The sequence below is a fragment of the Papaver somniferum genome, chromosome 2, assembly GCF_003573695.1.
Source record: "Papaver somniferum cultivar HN1 chromosome 2, ASM357369v1, whole genome shotgun sequence".
NCBI classification, from domain to species: Eukaryota; Viridiplantae; Streptophyta; class Magnoliopsida; order Ranunculales; family Papaveraceae; genus Papaver; species Papaver somniferum.
In genome coordinates this window covers 67,439,839-67,465,096 of record NC_039359.1, presented here as the reverse complement: position 1 = coordinate 67,465,096, position 25,258 = coordinate 67,439,839, and the positions used below count along the sequence as shown (strand labels likewise).

Sequence of the window (25,258 nt, the reverse complement as noted above, 5' to 3'; positions counted from 1 at the left end):
TCCCACCCCGACTGGTACGGGAAGTTCAATAGTACGACCCATAATCGGTATCATAATCATAATAACATCGACGAAATAGCAGTAAGCCATTAAAAGATTGTTTAATTTTCATATAATTAGGCCGACAATAATCAGTTTCTGGTTTAAACCTAGTAATCTTTCTTTTATTCTTCTCAACATTATACAACATTTATGAGTATCCATATTGAACTTGTAATCAATAATACCTGGTGATGATGAGTAAGGAGAGTTTTTTTTGATGAAGAAGAGCAAATCTCTTGTCGTTTAAGAGGTTTTTTTTACCATAATTTGCATAAACAAGTGAACAGGACCACAGATTCAATAGGAACTCTAGTGAGTATATATCATATATAATGAGATCATGAGGTAGAATTGTATTGGATTCAGAATCACTGCTACTCATCGTGTTAGATATTGAAGTAAAACTAGGATTTGATAACAACGGTGAAAGTGATAAGAGGCCTAAATACGGCTGCATGTAAAAACAAACACGAGCAATAGAACGTGCCCCGCCAGAATCCACGATATCGGTTCCTATAGACAACGTATGTACCGGTTTGACGTAAAACTCAAATCACGGTTCCAGGACGAGACACCTTGACCAGATCAACTCAATAGGTCAAAGTAAAAAAAAAAATGTGTTGGCGGCTTGTTCATTTTTAAATGTGGATAGAATTTCTTCCCGCTTTCAGGTTAACTAACACTAAACCTAATCTTTTGAGTTTTGTGGTTTGTCTGATCTAAGCACATGAAATTCTACCTAATCCTAAATCACTATAAAATTATGAACTTCTGCAAATAATTTCATCATCCAAAATACCATTTGCGAGAGACAGTATCCATAATCACAGGGCCCGTCCTGCATTTTTTGTGGCCTAAAGCAAAAAAAAAAATTTGTGGCCTCCTATTAATCAAAATAAACTATACAAAACAAATATTACATAAACATTGCTAACTGGAATGACTCGAGAATTACCTATAAGACACATATAACATTCTCACAACAGAAGTATGAATAGGAATGAGTAAACTGACTATATGAGATGTCTAAAACGAAAGAACGATCCATCGGTCATGATACAAACTAGCATTTGCCAAAGAAAGAACGATTCATCAGTCAGGATACAAACTCAAACTAGATAAAGGTAATATGATGGACAACACAATTAAACTTGCGAGGAAAAGGAAGAATAGATTTCAGACATATCCATCTACCAGAAAAATCAGCAGTAATTTTCATATCCATTAATAGTAAGGCAAAATTTTGTTCTGAAAATGAGTAAGACAGAATTCATGGTAAGACAAAATAACAAATGAAAGAAAGAATTTCCCTAACCATTTTTGAAGTAATTTAAATAAAACAACATGATAAGGAAGGAATGGTGCTAATGCAGGAGTGCAACAACATTTTTCCATCCATTGATGATCAATCCATCATAGTTAACTTGATTCATTTCAATAAATTATATGGAAAAACAAGTACTCAAAACGGCGCCAACATGTATTACTTCCATTACAGTTGAAAACTTTTGTTTAATGCACACAGTAACTTTAGTTGGGTCGGGTCCGAAATAACGCCAGAACCTAGCTAGTACTTGAATATAAATCCCAAAGATGGTAATTTACGAGGAGATTTGCATTACTCTGAAGTCTGAAAGTGGACACTAAATGGAGTTTCAAAAGTGTCCGTAAATACTCACATTCAAGATAAATAATCCAATGCTTCTAAAGAACATGAGTTGCCACCTTCTCATCCAGACGACGAGACTTCATTTTGGATTTAAAGGTTGCTGCTTCTAGCCTGCTACTGTGGGACGTGGTCCAAAAAGAGGATGATTTGAACAAACAAAATTAGGGTTTCTGTGAGTGAAGGTTGTGGATTGTGGTCCTTTTTCTTGCAAATTACTCTGATTATACTGTAACCACAAAATGCTTTTAGTCATACACAATTGAATTGATAAAGATGCAACATAATCAATTCAAGATGAGAAACAATCTGATCAATCGTCAATACGAAATTCAAACTCTCACCAAATTAACATCAATCAAAACTAATCAACAGAAGAAACTAAAATAAATCACACACATCAATCAATACAAAACAAATCAAGATCAATTTCCAAACAGATTTCAATAAAAATTATAAAATATCAATCGATTCAATATTTCGAATTGAAACAAGAAAACAAAGTAATCTCTCTTACCAGTTAGTAACTCTAATTGAGACTTATGAACCCTAGAAGAAACTGTTTCTTCTGTGTTTTTTCACATTCCCTTTGATTTAATTTTTATTTACTCTAATATTTTCTATTAAGAGTAAATATATCAAGAGTATTTTTGTTGTGGCCTCTTCTAGCTTGTGGCCTCAAGCGGTGCTTGTTCTGCTTATACTACAGGGCCGGCCCTGCATAATCAGTATTGGAAAGAAACACTTGAAAATCATCCAAGAATCATCAATTAGTTTGAAATGGAAGGAAGTTTTAGTTTTGAGAAAGTGGAAAGCAAGACAGATGATCTAAAATCCGTATCGGCTAGTTTAAGATCAATGGCAGATGAACGTGAGAAAGAAATAGAACCCGAAAAGCTTAAGGTCAAGAATGCAATGGAAAAAGGAAATGAGAAGCAAATTCGAATTCACGTTAAGAATATGGTGCGCATGAGACATGAGGTTGTCAATTATCGTCAAATATCTAACCGTCTAGACTCCGTGGTTGATTACTTTGACAAAGAACCGGAAAAAAGTAAGGTGCTTAGTTCGATTCCAGCAATTGTTGTGTCCATTGATGCTTCTTTAACAAGCGGAAATACTGAAAACATGTTGAAAACAGTGGATCAAATAGAAAAACAGTATTTCGATGATGAAATTGTGGCGAAATTTACTAGTTCGTCGGCTACCGAGAGCGCACCAATTACAACGTCAGAAGATGAGGAAATTAGCACTTTGACCGACGAATATGATAGAAGTGTGTGGGCTTCCAACTCAAAACAAATTGGCAATGAGTGGAGTGGCTACGCACCTTATATATTAGGATCTAGACTAAGAAGTTAGCTATGTGGGACTATATTTAGTTCTCCAACATGCCCCCTCCACGTTTAGGGCTCTGCGAGTCCGCTACATCGTGGACCTGCTGTATGGTTGTTCTGCCTTCTTGGATCTTACGTCTCATACAAGGCCTAGCTCTGATACCATGATAGAAGTGTGTGGGTTTCCAACTCAAAACCAATTGGCAATGAATGGAGTGGCTCCGCACCTTATATATTTGGATCTAGACTAAGGAGTTAGCTATGTGGGAGTATATTTAGTTCTCCAACAGAATACAATATGCAGGCTTCTATAGAGTTAGAACCATCACAAAAGACGGCACTCCCTGAAGAGGATAAGGAGGTAAAGAAAGCTGATGAAGGTGAAGTTGGTGTTAAGATCAAATCTAAAAGCTGCTTTCAATATTTTTTCTTGTTGGTGTCATTAATCTTTTATTCGTTTATCAATATGAGTACTCGTTTATTGTTTGTGCTTGTGATTTGAAGTCTAGAAATGTGATTGGTGAACATGTATAATAAGAATCTGAACGATAATTTTTCATGCAAAATAAATACGACAGTTGTTTCAGATCTATAACCACTTTAACAAAACATCAAATAAAAGGTTTTAGAACTCTCTATAACTATTAAAAATTAATAGAACTTAAAAAAAGGCTTTTTCATTTTCTCTTTCCTCCTTCCTCTTCTCCGAGAAAGAAAAAAAAATCCAGAACTCTCTCAAATCCTTGAGTCTTCTTCTGCCCAGATCGGCTCTTTTGGAGCTGATCTGAACATGAGAAGCTCAACACATTATCAAACTCTTTCTTAACTTCATATATTTGCGTTGATTTTCACTGTTTAATTAGATTTTAAATCTGAATCTTATATTTTTCTAGATCTAGTTTTGTTTTTAAGTATTTTCTCCTGTATTCTCTAATTCCTTTTCCCTTTAGCTAATTTTTTCTACTAGGGTATTCTCCTTTGCCTAGTTTTGATTTCAGTGAGAATATTTGGGTTTTTCTATCTCTGATTTAATTTTGGTTACAAACTAGTTTTGGGTTTTGTTGTTCATCTTCAATCTTCTGAAGAGTTTGTTAAAGTGAAAGAAAATGTTTCTTTATGGAAAACAATCAACAACAGCAACAAGGATAACATCTACTCAAGCTATGGAAACAAAGACAGCAGAAATTCAATCAAGATTACATCATCAAGTCCTACAACCGTTACATCTCCAAAACCGAGTCAGCCTGATCCGTTCCGTTCCATACACATAAAGACCGATTTAGACAACCTTTTCTACTGTTACTACCATTGTTACCGATACCACCACTGCTACTGTTACGACCTAGGCTACTGTTACTTGGGTCTTTGTTACCCTGATTGCATTAGGCAATCTAAACTTAAAAACTCCAGTTCATGTTTACATGTTCTAATGAACATAGGGTTAGATTCTATCCAGTCATTGTCTTGTGCCTTGACACACTCTGATTTTGGAAACAAAATTAGTTTGTCCCTGAATGTTTGTTCCTCTCATGTGCGAGAGAGAAAAGGATTATCTGAAATTGTATTTAGTTTTGAAAGGATGCAAGAATTGGTGGAGATACTATAAACTGTGTGATTGTATTATGTCTTTGAAAAATTTCTGTAAGGTTTCCGAGTACCTAAACCGGATCAATCAATATATCTATTGAGGTTTATCCTATTTTTCAAAAAAAAAAGTTTTCAGAATGTACTTAAGTAGAAAATAGGTTTATTATCACGCCGTCGGAAGACCGATTCCCGATGATAAAGATTGAAAATCTTAATTAATCCTCTTGTATCTTGTTCTCTTGAAGATGGTAAAAGATTTTCAATCTTTTATCATCGGGAATCGGTCTTCATATAGGGTATGCTGAGTATACTTTTACATATAGATTTTTGGTTGTGTGTTCTGATTTTCATACTTTGGTGTGATTTTTCTGACTTTGTGGTGAATAATATTACATAATCCAGGGATGCTAAGTTCTTTGAACATGTTTATTCTTAAATCTGTACCTCATTAGAGATGTGTTGTTGATCCCCTAGATTTATTTTCAAATAGTCAGAACTTATCTTAAAGGAAAATGAAGTTAAGGTTGAGCCTAAAAAAAGTAAAACAATTAGACTTGAGACTTCTTATGAAGCCGACTTCATAACATACCTAGCTTAGTCTAAGCCCTGGAATTGTAAAGAAGCCTTGATATCTACTGAAACCCCATTATGGCAAGAAGCTTCATTTAGTGAAATGGACTCAGTCCGTCGGAACCTAACTTGGGAGGTTTCTAGTTTACCTCCAGAGAGTAAGACCATGAGATGTAAATGAGTCTTTAAGAGGAAACATTAGGTATATGGAACTGTGGAAAAATATTAGGCTAAGTTGGTAGCTAAAAGCTATTAACTAAATGAAGGTGTATATTTCCTTGATTCTTATTCACATGTGACGAGATTTACTTCCGTTGAGATGCTAATTGTTATTGCTGTCATAAACAAATTAGAGATACATCAGATGGATGTTAAGACAGCTTTTCTAAAATTGTGAATTAGATAAAGAAATTTACATACACCAACCTGAGGACTTTGTAGTGAAAGGTTATGATGACAAAGTTTGTAAGTTGAACAAAATTTTGTATGGTTTATAAAATAAGCACGTTAACAGAGACATTGAAAATTCGATCATGTGATAATGTGTAGTGGATTTAAGTTAATGAATCTGATAAGTATATTTACAAGTAACTTGTTAAGGATGCCTGTGTGATTGTATGCTTGTATGTTGATGATATGCTTATACTTGATACAAACATAGATGTGATTAATTCCACTAAAAACATGCGTTGAATCAGAACGTTGACTTGAAAGACTTAGGCCCTGTTGATATAATCTTAGGGATGAGGATTAGAAAATAATATAACATATGTAGTCTTATTCATTCTCATTATATTGAATTTGTGCTTAAGAGATATAATCAGTATGATTGTAAGCCTGCTTAACTCCGTGCGATTATTCTTGTAGGCTCAAGAAAAAAAGGGTAACGAAGTATCCTAACTTGAATACTCTAGAGTTATAGAATGTCTGATGAATTTAATGAACTGTAAGAGTTCAGACATTGCCTATAGTTTGAGTAAGTTAAGTAGATATAATTGTAGTCCAGAGCAATAGCATTCAGATGCACTGAGTAGAGTATTATGGTACCTAAAATACTCTATTACCTTTTATTTGGTTTATGAAAGGTATCTTGTTGTCCTTGAGGGACTTTGTGATGTAAACTGGATAGTTGACTCAGAGGAGTCTAAGTCTACGAGTGGATATGTTTCACTCTAGCATGAGGGTTTGTTTTTGGAAGATTTAAAAATAAACATATATTGCTCAATTCATTATGGAATCTGAGAGTATTGAGTTAGATAAAGCACGATAGGGGGCCGAGTACCTAAGATGCTTTTTAGAAGACATTCCTCTCTGGGATAGGCCTGTGTATCTATACATTGTGTTAGCCAAGCTATAATAGCTAAAGCTGAAAATAACTAATCTCAATCGGCGTTATTTCCATTGATTGGATAAAGTCCAAGGAGAATATCGCGCAACCTTTGACGAAAGGTTTATCCCAAGAGACAGTTAGAAATGCATCGAGGGGAAGGGTCTTAAGCTCATAAATTAAACTTGCCATGAAGGATACTCAACCTTGCTGACTGGAGACCCCAAGATCAAGGTTTCGAATGAGACAACTAATTTGTGGTCGGTAAAGGTAAACAATATCAGAGAATTTTATTCTTTGTCCCTTCCCTATGGTGTAGACGTGATAGTGTGACTGTATGTGAAGGATGACTTTTAAGAAGTCTTAATGAGTTCTATAGTTTCAATTTAAGATTGAAGTGGGGTGTAGCAATAACACTCTTTATGGAAACTCACCTATCTGAATGAGGAAGTGGGTCGCTTCCTACGAGAATATGATCTTTGATTCTCTAGAGCATTCTGAGAAAAAGGATATGTCCAGGGCCAAATTGGACAAAACGGCACGAGCTTGGCAGCAACCTTGGAGATATCACCCGTGGTTGTTATCGCGAATTACATCAAATGCTATCAGTTCAAGACATAGTTCATGTCTCTAGCAAGTAATTCTTGTAATATCTCACTAAGCAAAGGTTTAAGACCTCATGGACACCTCTGCCTAAAATGGTATTTCCTGCGCTTTTTATGTGATTTTCGTTTTGATGGTTTTGGTATTACTGGAACTTAGGACCTAAAGGTCACTAAGGGTTCACTACTTCATGCTTTTTCACTTTGGTGAAAGATACCTATAGTCTCACCATGTGAGAACTAAAGATGAAAGCTGTCAATATTATTATGATTTGTGCAATCCATAGTATGACCCTGGGGTCAACACATTTTTGTGTGAGGGAGAGGACGTAAAAATGACTAGTATGATTTCAACACTTGCACGATCAATCTGTTTGGATTGTGAGATTGGGATGTTGATTTACCAAGATATATCTATGTTTTCATGTTTTATTGAGTTTTCATTCATATGGGGGATTGTTGGAAAACGATTAATAAAAAATAATTTTTAAAATTTTAATAAAAATTATAATTTATTGTTTTCTTTTGTGAGTGAAACTTATTAGTCCCACATTGTGCAGTTTCCAAATTTTAGTAGTTTTAAGAAACTATATAAACCTTTTAGTCCCACATCGGGGAGTTTTTCTTCTTAATTTGTATTTGTCAATTATATAAAAAAATTCACTATTTTTGTAAAATCGATGGGAAGGGGGTTGCTCTATATTTAGAGGGACCCCTAAGGGAAAAACATTTTATATTGTTTTCTCAAGTGTTCGAGATTTTCCTTTATGGTTTTTTCGGAGTTGCCAAGCTCAAGTTGAGCATCTACTACATATGCTAGTAGTAGGTGTAGTAGGGTGTTTTATCCTGGAGATATCCGTCCTGTGAGGGCTATAGCAGCACTCTTGAGTGTAGCCGGGCGCTATTGTCTTGGGAAACGTGTTGAACATGTGAATCACTCTGTTTTTCCAAAGTTTTGCCTTGTTGTTGTTGCGGAGATATGGGGAGCTCATTCGTTTCATCAAATCGATCACTTTCATTATAAAGGAGCTAAGTATCAATAACTTTTGCTTATTTGATTTTTCCTTGTTTTTGATTATTGCACCCAACATCCCTTTCACATTCTCCGAGTGTTAACATCTTGCAAAAATTCTCATCGTCATGCCCACCAAAACACACGGCTTTGTAAATCTTCCCCATAGGCTCATAAACCAAACAAAATTCACAATTGTGAATCCCACCCCAACCGGCATCGGAAGATTAATAGACTGACCCGTAATCGGGTTGTAAACGATGTAATCATAATCATAATTACGCTTATTAACACATCGACGGAATAGCAGTAAGCCATTAAAAGATTGTTTAATTTCCATATTATCAACACGATAATCAGTTTCTGGTTTAAACCTAACAATCTTTCATTTGTTCTTATCAACATCACATAATGATAAATAACACTTACGAGTATTTTTATCGAACTTGTAATCAAGAATACCTGGTGGTGATGAGTATGAAGAGTTCTTTGGATGGAGAAGAGCAAATCTCTTGTCGTTTAAGAGATATTTGGACCATAATTTGCATACACAAGTGAACCGGACCACAAATTTTATAGGAACTCTAGTGAGTATATCATCCATAATGAGACCATGAGGAAGAAGAGGATTGTGATTATTGGATTCGGAACTATCGGTATTCATCTTGTTAGATTGATGAAGTAAACCTAGGGTTTGATAACAATGGTTGAAGTGAAAAAAGAGAACACCTAAATATATATATATATATGGTTGAATGTAAAAACAAACACGAGATATAGAATGTGCCTGAATCGGGTTTAATCGTGTTAAACCAATCATGACCGCTAGAGCCGTTTCCAAATGTAGAAATTTACGTTTAATCCCATTTTCATTGGGCTTTGGACACTCTAGTTCTAGCATCTAAGGCCTGGTACCAAGAGGTCCAAATTCACCGTAATTAGAACGAGTCAGTCCTTTCTTAAACGATTTAATCCAAAACGCATTTTATTAGTGGCAAAAATACCTATTTATTTCTCATGATTTAGTTTCTACTTCTTCGTATTTTCTGTGTCGAAACAGCTCTCAAATCCTGCAACCAAATCTTCCTCCAAATGAATCTGAGAATCAAGCGAATATTAGTTTCAGTTCATGTCAAATTGAATGCCTAAATCATCTTCATTAGCAGGGTAGAGAGATAACAACATCTGTATCAGTTTATGAAAACGAATTCATAAACGAAGAAAAATGTCTAGGAGAATCAATTTAGCAAACTAAATTGAAGATTTCATCAGCGATTGAAATTGAAGATTTCGTCGGCGATTGAAAGGTTAGTTTAAATTAATCTATTCATATCATTTAGTTTGATAGGTTAATTTATTGTTTTACAGATTTTTTTTACAGTTTCGAAAACCTAATTACTTGATCTCATCTGAATTTATATATATTCCAATCAAAAATTACTTTGAATGTTTAAAGTTTAGTAACAATCAAAATAAGAAGAAACGGAATTTGGGGATTTAGGTTTAGGCAAAATGAGATGTGGAAATCAAAGTATGGAGTCAAGAAACATACGTACACTTGTTTTCAATTTTGGATTTAAATAAGAAAACTTCTATTTGGATTCATATATGTATCTGTTTTGGATGTTTGGATGAAAATGCACGACAGCTGTTTGATAAGATGTTGATTACTTGGGATTCGAATTTGGAGTTTTATAAATTATGCTTATGAAGTTTTTTGTTTGTGTAACGTATGTTCAATTTGACTTCTTTTTCTTCGTGAAGCTATTTTTCTATTGTTTGAATGCAGTTAGAGAAAGTTGATTGGGAAGAGCGTGGATATATGAACATGTAAAGAAGGGTGGATTTGAAGTGGATATGTGCAGTAAAAGAGTGGATGGGTAATACTGGAAATCAATGGGGTATGTAAATCTTAATTTAACTCTCATTTTTGTGGAATTCGTGAGCTGGAGATCAAACATTTGGTATACGTCCTAGATTAGACATTTAGTAACCATTATATGACCTTTCGTGTATGTAGTTTCCTCTTAAAAAGCTCTTGCTTTATGTACTTTGTGGTTCAAGAGCTTCCTTTTTTTTCCATGACAACCCATGCAGTATAGATAAACTAACAAACTAATTATATCCTCAAACTTTTGAAGGTATGAACTTACGCCAAACTTTGTATCCAGCATCCAAGGCCCACCATAGTCCTACACCTGATGCAGTATTTCAGGAGCTTCAATTCTTAAAAGCATCAATCAAATCCATGTCGATCCAGGTAATTGAGGTAATCGATATCATTACGCATTCACGATCTCAAAAAGCAATTTGTGACTGACTTATTAACCTAAATTCAGGTACCAGGGGCCTAGTTAGTAAGTTCGTGAATGATTCGCGAATTTTTCCGTATCACGAATTTTACCGTCTTATTCGCGCACGTTTACAACTCCGAACCCAAGTCACGTATTATGTGGTATTTCCGGATTATTCGCGAATCGTTCACGAATTTTACGTATCCCGAATGATACGTCCGCTTAATTCGCCATAAATTCTTTAGCTTTTACTTTTCAAAGACTCCACTTTTTGGGCTTTACTGCCTCCCGAAAATACACGACCAAATATTAGACGTGTTGTAATTTTTATGAAACAAAAACGACTGAAGAGATTTGAAGGTGAAGGTGAGAGAGATCTCAAACTCACTAACCAAGCATCTAAACCACCATACGACGTCCTCTTGGATAACTAATGTTGTATATATTATTAATATCATCATATTGAGTTTATTTTTTCCTTAAATAACTCACACATATGCATAAAAATTGGTCTATGACCTTATAAATACAAATTATTTGTTATATATAGATACCGAATTTTCAGAGCCGAACTCACATTTATAAATCGAATTATACACGTACGTATGCCGTTCCGAATTAATGACGAATCACGTCCCGTTGACCGAATTTTGGACCGAATCTGGATTTTACAAAACCGTATAATACTCGTACGTTTGTCTTTCCGTACGTTTGCCGAATCCCGAATTGCTAACTAGGACCAGGGGTTGAAGCTGATGATGTAATAGGAACTTTGCCGCTGGATTCAAGGTAGTTTATTTATTGTTGCCATTTCCTTGCTATGGTAAGAAATGCTTTAAATATAATGTAGATAGTTGGAATGTTTACAGTTACTATTATAATTGCTAAACTTAAATGTTTCATTGCTCATATCTACACTCCAAGAACTGACGTGAAAAATAAAATATGTCATGAATTTTCATTTTTGAAGTCTAAAAAATTAGGCAAAGCACTAATTGTACATAGTTGTACACACATGTTATATATACATGTTATATTATTAGGTATACAGAGTTGTCCACATGTTGATCATCTAGGTGTACATAGTGTCCACTTGCAGAACTACATTTTATGTGTAAAAACCAAAAATTAGGGAAAGCATTAATGTGTACAGGTGTTGGGTTTTTTATAGGTGTGTACATAGTTGTACACCATTGTGCTATCTTAATCATATATGCAGGTTTTGAGTATAAATGATGGATTTTTGTAAGTATACATAGTTATAAAGTGGATACATGTCTTTGAATGCTTAGGCATCTGGATACATCGGAGCTTAGGCATCTGGATACATCCCTTTGAATGCTTGTTTCAAAGTGGTCACTTAGTAGATGCTAAAGTAAAATCGTAGTTGATATTGGTATTTGTCAAAGTGGAACAAAAATGTACACCTGGTATTCTCTGATACAATGTTTTTATTGACATGGGAGCTTGTTGTGGTGTGTTCATTGGAAGTATATTTTATGTAAAACAATACGTGAGTTAACGTTGTTAGTGTAAACCAGTTGATTGTTAATGTGTACATAGTTGTATACTTGTTTATTGTCAATGTGTACATAATTGTACACCTGTGGATTGTCAATGTGTACATAGTTGTACACATACTGATTATTAATAGTTTTTTTATTCAAGTTTAATTTCGCATAAAGTACCAAATTACGTTAATAGCGGCATTCAATAGTAACATGTAGCTGCAATTTCATAATTAGAGAACCAAGTGATGCTTTCAATTTTTAGGACATTTTAGCTCATTTTTTGCGTATCCATGGTTTCTTAGTTGTGCCTGAATACGTTTTGAACGGTGTTAGATATACCTGCTTTTGGAAGAAATTTATGTATATGCCCTGTGGTACCTATACTTTCATTGAAACCCTTTGATTTTTTTGTTCATTTTTTGAATTTTGATGATCAGAAAGGTACTAGCTCTGGTCAATTAAGGAGGATTTCTAGTGTTGCTTAGGAGAATTATGTAGCGCAGTTCTAGGGAGTCTGGCAGTGGTGGAGAATGCAAAAAGGATTGGAGGAAGTTTGCTGGAGACTTCTACTAAGGAAAGGTAAATTTTTGTACTGGCTCTACAAGGTGTATTTTATGTGTACTACATATTTTTGTACTGGCTCTACAAGGTATATTTTCTTGTACACCAGTTACATGAATTTTTTTTTTTTTTGTACTTCCTACACAGGGTGTATTTGAATGTATACCAGTTATATGCAGTGCAGCACAAATGCCACTACTTCGTTATATTGCTTAATGTCTTTCTTATTTATTTGTCATTGTGAATTACACTGCTTGTCTAAGTATCTTTGTTTAGACACTAAGCGAAGAATTGGCTTCCTTGCTACACAGAAATAATTTTTGAGTCACTGAACACGTCTTAGTATCAGTTGATAAATCTATTTTTCACCCATTCTACTATATTAGGCTATTCCGTATAATATATGATAAAATGCGTATGCCTACTACATTATTACATCAATATCTATACATAATTGTACAATGGTGATTTTTAATGTGTACACAATTGACAATTGTATATGTGATCTTTAATGTGCGTAGAGTTGTACACCTATTGATCGTTAACGCGCACATAGTTATACACATAACTGTACACCTTTTAATTGTTAATAAGTGCACATTGACAATGGGAATGCTGTGTGGATAGATCAGTATATAATTGTACACCTTTTGATTGTTAATGAGTATACATAGACAATGGGCATGCTGCGTGGATGGATCAGTAAGTAGTCCCATGGTTCTTATTTAAGGCCGGTACAAGTGTGTGAGTTTTCTTCTTTGTCTTATGATATCCCTGTAACACGAACACATAAATTAAATTTGACATCGCTTGCACAGTCTTTTTTTGTTCGAAATGCTCCTAAAATTCCAATTTTAGTTTGTAATGGGACTCATAAGCTCAAAATGGTCGAGCGCTCGGCCTATCACAAGGTTTCCGCAGGTTGATGGTTCAAATCCATCTGAGTTTCAATGTTATGTTTATTAAATGTGGATAGCATTGTTGGTGTTTAGGTAGTCGATTCAAGTTGTATGTGTGTACAAACTCGTGCATGTCCTGTCTCATGAATATGTGGCCTATTTTGTTGTGTGAATGTTGGATTTTCTAGATTTTGCAGATGTGTACATAGTTGTACACCATCGTCCCTTCTCATGGATATATTGACTGTTATGTGAGTATGTATGTGAATTTTCAGGATTTTTACAGCTGTGAATATAGTTGTACACCAATGTGAATTAAAAAATTTAAAAAGTGAATTATATGGTCATATGGGTACTCTTTTTACTCGTCTCGGAAAGAAATTTCTGAATATATAAAGTTTGCTAATTTTGGACGAGCAGAAGATAAACCACTTTTTTAATTATTTTTATATTAGTTATTGCTGACGTCATGATAAATCACTTTGGACTGAAATGTAAATATTTAGACTAGGTTGTAAATCAGGAAGGTTACTTGTGTATTTTCCATATTTTAAATAAAGAAAGGACTAATTTGTACCTACTTGAGTGGGTGGGGACTAATTAGTATATTTGGATGGGGTTTTGTATTAAATCGTATTTTTCCTTTTCTCAAATTCGGGAGAGGGTTAATACCAATCCAGTGGATCCGTAACCTGGTTACCTACTTTAGCAGCCTCAAGAACGATGGCTGATGAACGTGAGAAAGAAATAGAACCCGAAAAGCTTAAGGTCATGAATGCAATGGAAAAAGGAAATGCGAAGCAAATTCGAGTTCATGCCAGCTAGGCATGAGGTGGTAAATTATCGTCAAATATCTAACCGACTTGATTCTATGATTGTGAACCAGAAGAAATTAACGTGCTTAGTTCGATTCCAGCAATTGTTGAATCCATTGATTCTTCTTTTAACCAGCGGGGAATACTAAAAACATGTTGAAAATAATGGTTCAAATTGAAAAACAATTTTTCGATGCGGAAATTGTGGCCAAATTTACAAGTTATGCGGCTACAGAAAGCAAACCAATTGCAATGCCAGAAGACGAGAAATTAGCACTTTGATCAAAAAAATAGCCGACGAGTACAATATGAAGGCTTCTATAGAGTTGGAACCATAACAAAAGACGGCACTCCTGCTTCAACATTTTTGCTTGTTGGTGTCACTAAGGTTTATGCCTTTTATCTATTTTACTAATTTTGATTTCGTGCTCGTTTATTGTCTGTGAGTGTGATTTGTATTCTAATAATTTGATGGAAATGTATTTAAACTTTATACAGTACATGTTAAGACTGAAGAGTTTAAATTGTTTGTACTATTACAATGGTGGAATCAAATCCACTTCGAAACAGATTCAGCAATTCTGTTAACATGGCTGGAAAAAGGCGATGCACACCCCCCATGGATCATTCAGAGCATGATTAGAAAATACAAATCCATCTACAACAAATCGAACAATTCACTATCACGCACGTGTATAGAGAAATGAATCAAGTTGCAGATGGATTGGCAAACCATGCAACACAACAACAACTACAAGTAGGAGATAGCATACATACGTGTATATGGGACAACATATGTCCAGACTTCCTTAATGTATTTGCAACGAATGAGCCATGGGGTATTCCTATCCGAGAGAAGGTATTGTTTAATATTAAATAAAAAACTCCTCTTCAAAAAGAAAGAAAAAAGCATGAAGCTCCTAGGCAGATTATCGACCCTGCCCCAGAAGCAAACACCACAAAAATAATAAAATGGGAGAAATAAGAAGAGTTGGTTTCTTTGACCCACGAACATAAATTGGTACGATCTTTTCAACATCACTTTTCAACATCACTTTTCAACATCACAATAACTGGGCATAAGAATCACTTCAACTAAATATTCTAGTCCTACCTCCATCATCTTTGCTTCCATACAATTTAAGAGAAGAATCCTCGTGACAGCAGCACTTGCAACGGATTACGAATTTTGACACTCCAATCGAGCATTTATTGCTAACCACTTCACCTTTCAGCTCTGAGCATTCATCCTTACACCAATTAGTACAATAAGTGCAATCTGAGGTGGGATATGTGATCTCTGAGTAAGTGTCCCCAGATTTATCACATTTGTCTCCCGTAGGGCTAGGAGATAGCGGTGATGGCGGTGGTGGGGATGGAGATGGGGGTGAAGGAGGAGGAGGCGGAGGAGGAGGTGAAAATGGTGGAGATCTTGGTGGTGTACAACAACAATCACAAACGGCACCCGCAATACTTGGATAAAAATTGCAACCAAGATGACGCGTCTCCTTGTTCAAGCTCATACATTTTGACATACATTTGTTTGCACAAGCACTGCAACTAGTGTCCGTAGCCCAGCTATAGCTATCCTCTCGCGCAGGACACAAAACTGGGGATGGTGGAGGTGGGGGTGGGGGTGGGGGCGGTGTACAACAACAATCACAAATGGCACCCCCTGTAAGAGGATAAGAAGTGCAATCAAGCTGACGCGCTGCCTTATTCAAGCTCAAACAATTTGATGCACATTTATTTGCACATGAACTACAATTAGTGTCGACCTTAGCCCAGCTATAGCTATCCTCTCGCGCAGGACACTTAAGCTCATTTACAACCTCTACACAAGAAAAATACCAATTCATTAACAAATTCAAGTATCATAAGAGCTAGCCATATGTATAGATGCTCACCAGAATAGGCCGGCCGAGCAAGCATTGCAAAAACAAACAACCAAATTGGAGATGAACTGCAAGAAGCCATCGGGGAGAATCTTGTGATTATGGTCAAGCTAATGATATACCCACTACTTGGATGTTTGTAGGGGATTTTGTCTTTCTATTTATGGTAACAATATCAGTTTTAAAATGCTATCTAGATCTCGAGTATAGGAACCATTAAGGCCTTAACTAGTAAATGCGCCATGTGCATTCATAACTCCCCGCAACTTAATGCGCCATGAGCACCCTATGGCTAATTAGTGTAGGAACTTCTTAGAAAATGCACATTGGAAACCGCGAGATCTTACTTTGTCAACCCATACTACATATAGTAAGTTATTTGCAGAGTTCAAACTTCCAAAGGATATGGATATCTGTATTCGATTTGTGAAACGGATGGGGGAGCCTTTCCAATGCGCTTTGAAAAATCAGTTCGTCTGTATGGATACTTTCGGGCCAATTATTCTTGTGACCCTGAAAAACATGGGTCTTACTTTCTTGGCCCTAGGGTCATAGAAATAATAATGCAAATTTTTCTAATGACCCTAAAATAATTGTGAATATTTCCTACGTAGATTCTAGTTGTGCATATTTCCTGCACGGGTTCTAGTCGTGGATATTTTCTACACAACTTCATATTAATGTATTTGTTCACCTTTAAAAAACGGTTTATACTATAGTATAAACAACTATGAAAGGTTAATAAACATTATGGATAATATATGCACGCTAAAAAAATACTGTGGATAATAAGTGCAAACTAAAAAAAATGTGAATAATATCTGCACACCAAAAAAGATATTATGAATAATAGTTGTACTTTAAAAAAGTCTGTTGATAATATCTACACACTAAAAAATAAGAAAAAAATTAAAAATCGTTTAAGGAATAAAAAGTTCTAAAAATACGAATAATTTGATATTTGTATTTACGCTCGTTGGATTGGTCTTTCAAAAACCTTTTCTAAAGATATAAAATTTGTCAAATTTCTATGTATGGTTTGCGAGATATGCTATATTGAAGTTGGTTTGTCAATTATACCCTTATAGAATAGAGTTTAACATCATCTAACATCTTTATTCCTTTAGTAAGAAATAGCAGGAAGAGGGCCAAACACTTAGAGCCTGTTTGGTACTATTTTCAAAAATAATTTTCTACTGTTTTTAAAACAGACTCCTTTTCGTTGTTTTCATTTTCTAAAAGCTGTTTGGTACGATTGTTTTCAAAAACATAATTTCAAAAAACATATTTTTAAAAATTAGTTATAAGTTAAAATTAGCAATTCAAAAAGTAGTTATACGCTGGCATAAATGTTTTACACATAACAACAAGTTTACATATTTGTATAAGCTACACGCGCTGGTGGTGATGTCGGCGTTGATGATAAAACTTCGAGGTAAGGAACTATTGCAGAGAACGGTCACCAGTACTACCCTGTAAGCGCCATTATCAACATCTGGTATTTGTCAAACCATAAAAAGAACATAAAAAATCTGAGATTCAACTATTTCACGAAGTACTAGGTGTTGTATGTAAACACTACATGTCATGAACAAACCAGAAGCAACTTCAATGAAATGTAAGCATAGATTCAACTATTCTGTAATTATCATCAGTAAATAAACAATGGCAGCATAAAGAAAGGATACAATCCAATCCAGCAAGCATCTGATGTTCAATAATATGTTACAATGGCAAAAATTGCTGCAAGTTTGAATGCTAAAATCGGTCTTATTAATGTTCATCAAATATGTCTATCTTCTTCATATACGGGAATGGCTTTTGGCGAACCAGGTTGCTGCTGCATTGGCATCTCAGCTCAATGCAACATTATCCTATTCATGTTAACATATATGGGCTCATGCCACCTTATTATTACAGTAATTTACTTCTTTTTCTGATCAGAAATCAAAGCATCTACCAAATCTCTTCCTTAACTGACCACATTCATAGATCTTAAGCTGGAAATAATGGCAAAGTAAAGCTACATACCTGGAACTTTTGATATGCATATTAACAACCAAATCTCTTCCAAATACTCCTTTTGGTACAGTCCTTACACAAAGAAAACACATATTGTTATTACACAAGATAGGCAGAACCTGTATTTCGAAAAGAATGTAGTGTTCCTTAAAAACCAAAGCAACAAGAACATGTTAACTTGACAAGCACAACAAATAACAATAAAAAAAACAACTTTTACTAATATTAACACAAACCCATTACTATTTACTATCAAAATAAGCAAATCACGTAAAACCAAGCTCATATTGAGATATTAATGTGTCATAGTCTAATTTCAAGTTCTAAATCTCAACACTCAACAACCCTTAACTGAGTTCAGATTAGCTAATAACCTTAGAAAAATCAAAAAGAAATCATCCATGAAACCTAGAAATTGAAAGAGATTTTCTTACCTAAAAATTACTACAAACCTTAGAATTTGATACCAAATCAATCAACCCATCTATTTCAAATCATACATCCAATTAGTCCAAAAAAAGATTTACTAATAACCTTAAACAAATCGGAAAAAAAAATTATACATAAAAGCTATGAAAAATGGAACCTTCTTGGTTTTACTCTCAGTTCGTGTTTTTGAAGAAAGAAGAAAGAAGAAAATGAAAACGATGAAAAATTGCACCTTCTTAGGGCCTGTTTGGTACAGTTTTGAAAAACAGTTTTCAAAAATAGTTTTCCACTGTTTTAAAAACATACCCTTTTTTCCTTGTTTTCATTTTCTAAAAATTGTTTGGTAAACTGTTTTTGAAAACAAGGAAAACCAACTAAATCGGATCAAATGTAAAGATTCGTCTAAGAGATAGTGATATTAGCCATGACTCACTTGCAGTCATTCCCCATCTCTTACTTTGTTCTGAAAAGAAGAAAAGAATAAAGAAAAGAAAAAAAGAGAAAACACAGAAAACAATAATTTGTTGTTTTCATTTTTTTGTTTTTAAAAACAGAAAACAAATAGAAAACATTTTCTGAAAATGTCCTTACCAAACGCGTTTTCTCCTGTTTTCTGTTTTCTCTGTTTTTAAAAACAGAAAACTGTTTTTGAAAAGTATACCAAACAGGTAAATATTCGTTTTCTCTGTTTTTCAAAACAAAAGACAGCTGCAAAACGTTTTCAAAAAAACCGCTACCAAACGTGTTTTCGTAGTGTTATCTGTTTTCTTTGTTTTTGAAAACGGAAAACAAAATGATACCAAACAGGCTCTTAATTTCCACTTTGCCAAACGATCATTAAGTTAGGTATCCGTTTTCACCAATAATTTTCGAATCAATTATACGCGTTTCTGCGCTGTCGCATTCTTAACTCACATACCATTTCACTCACTGGCGCCCATTACTTGGTCGGGACCAATGATTTTATTACTGATGAATAGAACTCCAAAACTTGCACTATGCTTTAGACGCTGGTCTGCCTTGTGACCCCATTTAGTTCTACATTGATGTTCACTCATAACTACAGTAGTCTATCACTCGATGGGATTAGAATTTGATTTACTTCTAGAACGAGTTGCCAAGACCTGGTCAACACAGTTAATCAAAGTCAACTAGATTTGTTGGCGCTGGTCAAGAATTAAGACCTCCAAGAAGTTGCCAATCCTCGCTTGTTCATCTTTAAAGCATACATAGAATTTCTTCCGGCTTTCATTTCCAACTAATATAAAACCTAATTCTCTTGTGTTTTTGTGTAAATTCATAGGATTTTAACCTAACCAGAAATCACTATAAAACACATTAACTTCTCCAAATGAAGCATCAATTAAGGTTTCAAGATAGTGAAAGAAAAAATTTATCCAAAAACAGAAGAACAAACACACATTTGAAAAAGGAAAATAAAACGGAAGATTTGATATCGGTATCGGATAGTGTAAAAACGCTAGCCGATGAACGTGAGAAAGAAATGGAACCTGAGAAGCTTATGGTCAAGAATGCAATTGAGAAGGGTAACACGAAGCAAATTCGCATTCACGCAAGAAATATGGTTCGTATGAGACAAGAAGTGACAAATTATCGTCAAATATCTAAGCGTCTGGATTCTATGGTTGATTACTTTGACAATGTACCGGAGAAAAGTACAGTACTTAGTTCGATTCCATTGATTCCGCGTTGGCAACTGGAAATTCGAAGAAGATTTTAAAAACAATGGATCAAATTGAAGCACAATTTTTCTCTACCGAACTTGTGGCAAAATTCAATAGTTTGTCAGGTACCGAGTGCGCACCGATTTGTTTGTCCGAAGATGAGGAAATTAGCAGTTTGATTCAAAAGGCAACCGATGAATACAAATCGCCAGCAATAGTCGAGAATGAAGATAAAGACGTACAAAAGATTAATGAAGATGATACTGAAGTTAAGATTAAAACTTCTAGCTGCTTCCACATTTTTGCTTGTTGGGGTCATTGATATTTTCATTTATCTACATCTTTTCTACTAGTTTTCGTTGCATATTCTTTAATGTTTTCTAGTTTTCGTTGCATATTCTTTAACGTTTTCTAGTTTTCCTTGCATATTCTTTAATGTACGTGTGTTAAGTGGATTCTACATTGCATTGGCTGGACATGAATATATATTTGATTGATTTAGTATTACAAATAAATTTATTTGCTCATTTTTTTTTCTCTGTATTAAGAGATTGTTACCCAAATTGCAGAAACTAGATTTATGGCAACACAAAATTGGTCAAATAGTCCTAAAACAATAATTTTTGGGTGAAAAAGATATTGTTTAAATGTCTAGGAATTAAAAAGATACTTTTAAATGTCTAGAAAATAATCTAACATATGTAGTCTTATTCATTCTCATTATGTTGAATTTGTGCTTAAGAGATACAATCAGTATGATTGTAAGCCTGATTGACTCCGTACGATTATTCTTGTAGACTCAAGAAAAAAAGGGTAACGAAGTATCTTAACTTGAATACTCAAGAGTTATAGAATGTCTGATGAATTTAATGAACTGTCAGAGTCCAGACATTGCCTATATTGTGAGTAAGTTAAGTAGATATAATTGTAGTCCAGAGAAATAGCATTCAGATGCACTGAGTAGAGTATTATGGTACATAAAATACTCTATTACCTTTTATTTGATTTATGAAAGGTATCTTGCTGTCCTTGAGGGACTTTGTGATGTAAACTGGATAGTTGACTCAGAGGAGTCTAAGTCTACGAGTGGATATGTTTCACTCTAGCATGAGGGTTTGTTTTTGGAAGATTTACAAATAAACACGAGAGGGGGCCGAGTTCCTAAGATGCGTTTTAGAAGACATTCCTCTCTGGCATAGGCATGTGCCAGCTATATCTATACATTGTGTTAGCCAAGCTATAATAGCTAAAGCTGAAAATAACTAATCTCAATCGGCGTTATTTTCATTGATTGGATAAAGTCCAAGGAGAATATCGCGCAACCTTTGACGAAAGGTTTATCCCAAGAGACAGTTAGAAATGCATCAAGGGGAAGGGGCTTAAGCTCATAAATTAAACTTGCCATGAAGGAAACTCAACCTTGCTGACTGGAGATCCCAAGATCAAGGTTTCGAATGAGACAACTAATTCGTAAAGGTAAACACTATCAGAGAATTTTATTCTCTGTCCTTTTCCTATGGTGTAGACGTGATAGTGTGACTGCATGTGAAGGATGACTTTTAAGAAGTCTTAATGAGTTCTATAGTTTCAATTTAAGATTGAAGTGGGGTGCAGCAGTAACACTCTTTATGGAAACTCACCTATCTGAATGAGGAAGTGGGTCGCTTCCTATGAGAATATGAGCTTTGATTCTCTAGAGCATTCTGAGAAACAGGATATGTCCAGGGCCAAATTGGACAAAACGGCACGAGCTTGGCAGCAACCTTGGAGATATCACCCGTGGTTGTTATCGCGAATTACATAAAATGCTAGCAGTTCAACACATAGTTCACTGTCTCTAGCAAGTAATTCCGGTAATATCTCACTAAGCAAAGGTTTAAGACCTCATGGACATCTCTGCCTAAAATGGTATTTCCTGGGCTTTTTATGTGATTTTCGTTTTGATGGTTTTGGTATTACTGAAACTTAGGACCTAAAGGTCACTAAGGGTTCACTAGTTCATGCTTTTTCACTTTGGTGAAAGATACCTATAGTCTCACCATGTGAGAACTAAAGATGAAAGCTCTCAATATTATTATGATTTGTGCAATCCATAGTATGACCCTGGGGTCAACACACTTTTGTGTGAGGGAGAGGACGTAGAAATGACTAGTATGATTTCAACACTTGCACAATCAATCTGTTTGGATCGTGAGATTGGGATGTTGATTTACCAAGATCTATCTATGTTTTCATTTTTTATTGAGTTTTCATTAATGTGGGGGATTGTTGGAAAACGATTAATAAAAAATAATTTTATAAAATTTTAATAAAAATTATAATTTATTGTTTTCTTTTGTGAGTGAAACTTATTAGTCCCACTTTGTGGAGTTTCCAACTTTTAGTAGTTTTAAGAAACTATATAAACCTTTTAGTCCCACATCGGGGAGTTTTTCTTCTTAAGTTGTATTTGTCAATTATATAAACAAATTCACTACTTTTATAAAATCGATGGGAAAGGGGTTGCTCTATATTTAGAGGGACCCCTAAGGGAAAAAACATTTTATATTGTTTTTTCAAGTGTTCGAGATTTTCCTTTATGGTTTTTTCGGAGTTGTCAAGCTCAAGTTGAGCATCTACTACATATGCTAGTAGTCGGTGTAGTAGGGTGTTTTATCCTGAAGATATCCGTCCTGTGAGGGCTATAGCATCACTCTTGAGTGTAGCCGGGAGCTAATGTCTTAAGGGCAACGTGTTGAACACGTGACTCACTCTGTTTTTCCAAAGTTTTGCCTTGTTGTTGTTGCGGAGATATGGGGAGCTCATTCGTTTCATCAAATCGATCACTTTCATTATAAAGGAGCTAAGTATCAATAACTTTTGCTTATTTGATTTTTCCTTGTTTTTGATTATTGCACCCAACATCCCTTCCACATTCTCCGAGTGTTAACATCTTGCAAAAATTCTCATCGTCATGCCCACCAAAACACACGGCTTTGTAAATCTTCTCCATAGGCTCATAAACCAAACAAAATTCACAATTGCGCAATCCCACCCCAACCGGCATCGGAAGATTAACAGACTGACCCGTAATCGGGTTGTAAACGATGTAATCAGAATTACGTTTATTAACACATCGACGGAATAGCAGTAAGCCATTAAAAGATTGTTTAATTTCCATATTATCAACACGATAATCAGTTTCTGGTTTAAACCTAACAATCTTTCATTTGTTCTTATCAACAGCACATAATGTAAATAACACTTACGAGTACTTTTATCGAACTTGTAATCAAGAATACCTGGTGGTGATGAGTATGAAGAGTTCTTTTGATGGAGAAGAGCAAATCTCTTGTCGTTTAAGAGATATTTGGAACATAATTCGCATACACAAGTGAACCGGACCACAGATTTTATAGGAACTCTAGTGAGTATATCATCCATAATGATACCATGAAGAAGAACAGGATTGTGATTATTGGATTCGGAACTATCGGTATGCATCTTGTTAGATTGATGAAGTAAACCTAGGGTTTGATAACAATGGTTGAAGTGAAAAAAGAGAACACCCAAATATATATATATATATTTATGGTTGAATGTAAAAACAAACACGAGATATAGAATGTGCCTGAATCGGGTTTAATCGCGTTAAACCAATCATGACCGCTAGAGCCGTTTCCAAATGTAGAAATTTACATTTAATCCCCTTTTCATTGGACTTTGGACACTCTAGTTCTAGCATCTAAGGCCTGGTACCAGGAGGTCCAAATTCACCGTAATTAGAACGAGTCAGTCCTTTCTTGAACGATTTAATCCAAAACGCATTTTATTAGTGGCAAAAATACCTATTTATTTCTCATGATTTAGTTTCTACTTCTTCGTATTTTCTGTGTCGAAACAGCTCTCAAATCCTGCAACCAAATCTTCCTCCAAATGAATCTGAGAATCAAGCGAATATTAGTTTCAGTTCATGTCAAATTAAATGCCTAAATCATCTTCATTAGCAGGGTAGAGAGATACCAACATCTGTATCAGTTTATGAAAACGAATTCATAAACGAAGGAAAATGTCTAGGAGAATCAATTCAGCAAACTAAATTGAAGATTTCATCAGCGATTGAAATTGAAGATTTCGTCGGCGATTGAAATTGAAGATTTCGTCGGCGATTGAAATTGAAGATTTCGTCGGCGATTGAAATTGAAGATTTCGTCGGCGATTGAAAGGTTAGTTTAAATTAATCTATTCATATCATTTAGTTTGATAGGTTAATTTATTGTTTTACAGATTTTTTTTACAGTTTCAAAAACCTAATTACTTGATCTCATCTGAATTTATATATATTCCAATCAAAAATTACTTTGAATGTTTAAAGTTTAGTAACAATCAAAATAAGAATTTGGGGATTTAGGTTTAGGTTTAGGCAAAATGAGATGTAGAAATCAAAGTATGGAGTCAAGAAAGATACGTACACTTGTTTTCAATTTTGGATTTAAATAAGAAAACTTCTGTTTGGATTCATATATGTATCTGTTTTGGCTGTTTGGATGAAAATGCACGACAGCTGTTTAATAAAATGTTGATTACTTGGGATTCGAAGTTGGAGTTTTGTAAATTATGCTTATGAAGTTTTTTGTTTGTGTAACGTATGTTCAATTTGACTTCTTTTTCTTCGTGAAGCTATTTTTCTATTGTTTGAATGCAGTTAGAGAAAGTTGATTGGGAAGAGCGTGGATATATGAACATGTGAAGAAGGGTGGATTTGAAGTGGATACGTGCAGTAAAAGAGTGGATGGGTAATACTGGAAATCAAAGGGGTATGTAAATCTTAATTTAACTCTCATTTTTGTGGAATCCGTGAGCTGGAGATCAAACATTTGGTATACGTCCTAGATTAGACATTTAGTAACCATTATATGACCTTTCGTGTATGTCGTTTCCTCTTAAAAAGCTCTTGCTTTATGTACTTTGTGGTTCAAGAGCTTCCTTTTTTTTTCCATGACAACCCATGCAGTATGGATAAAC

At 34.8% G+C, this 25,258-nt stretch overlaps 1 long non-coding RNA gene across 1 annotated transcript; it reads right to left on the bottom strand.

Moving 5' to 3' along the window:
• Window positions 1–1,512: 1,512 nt before the first annotated feature.
• Window positions 1,513–2,926, bottom strand: LOC113353457. Its single transcript, XR_003361294.1, has 2 exons — window positions 2,226–2,926; window positions 1,513–1,937 (listed from the first exon to the last, which is right to left on the bottom strand). It is a non-coding gene; the product is annotated as an uncharacterized LOC113353457 (long non-coding RNA).
• Window positions 2,927–25,258: the final 22,332 nt, after the last annotated feature.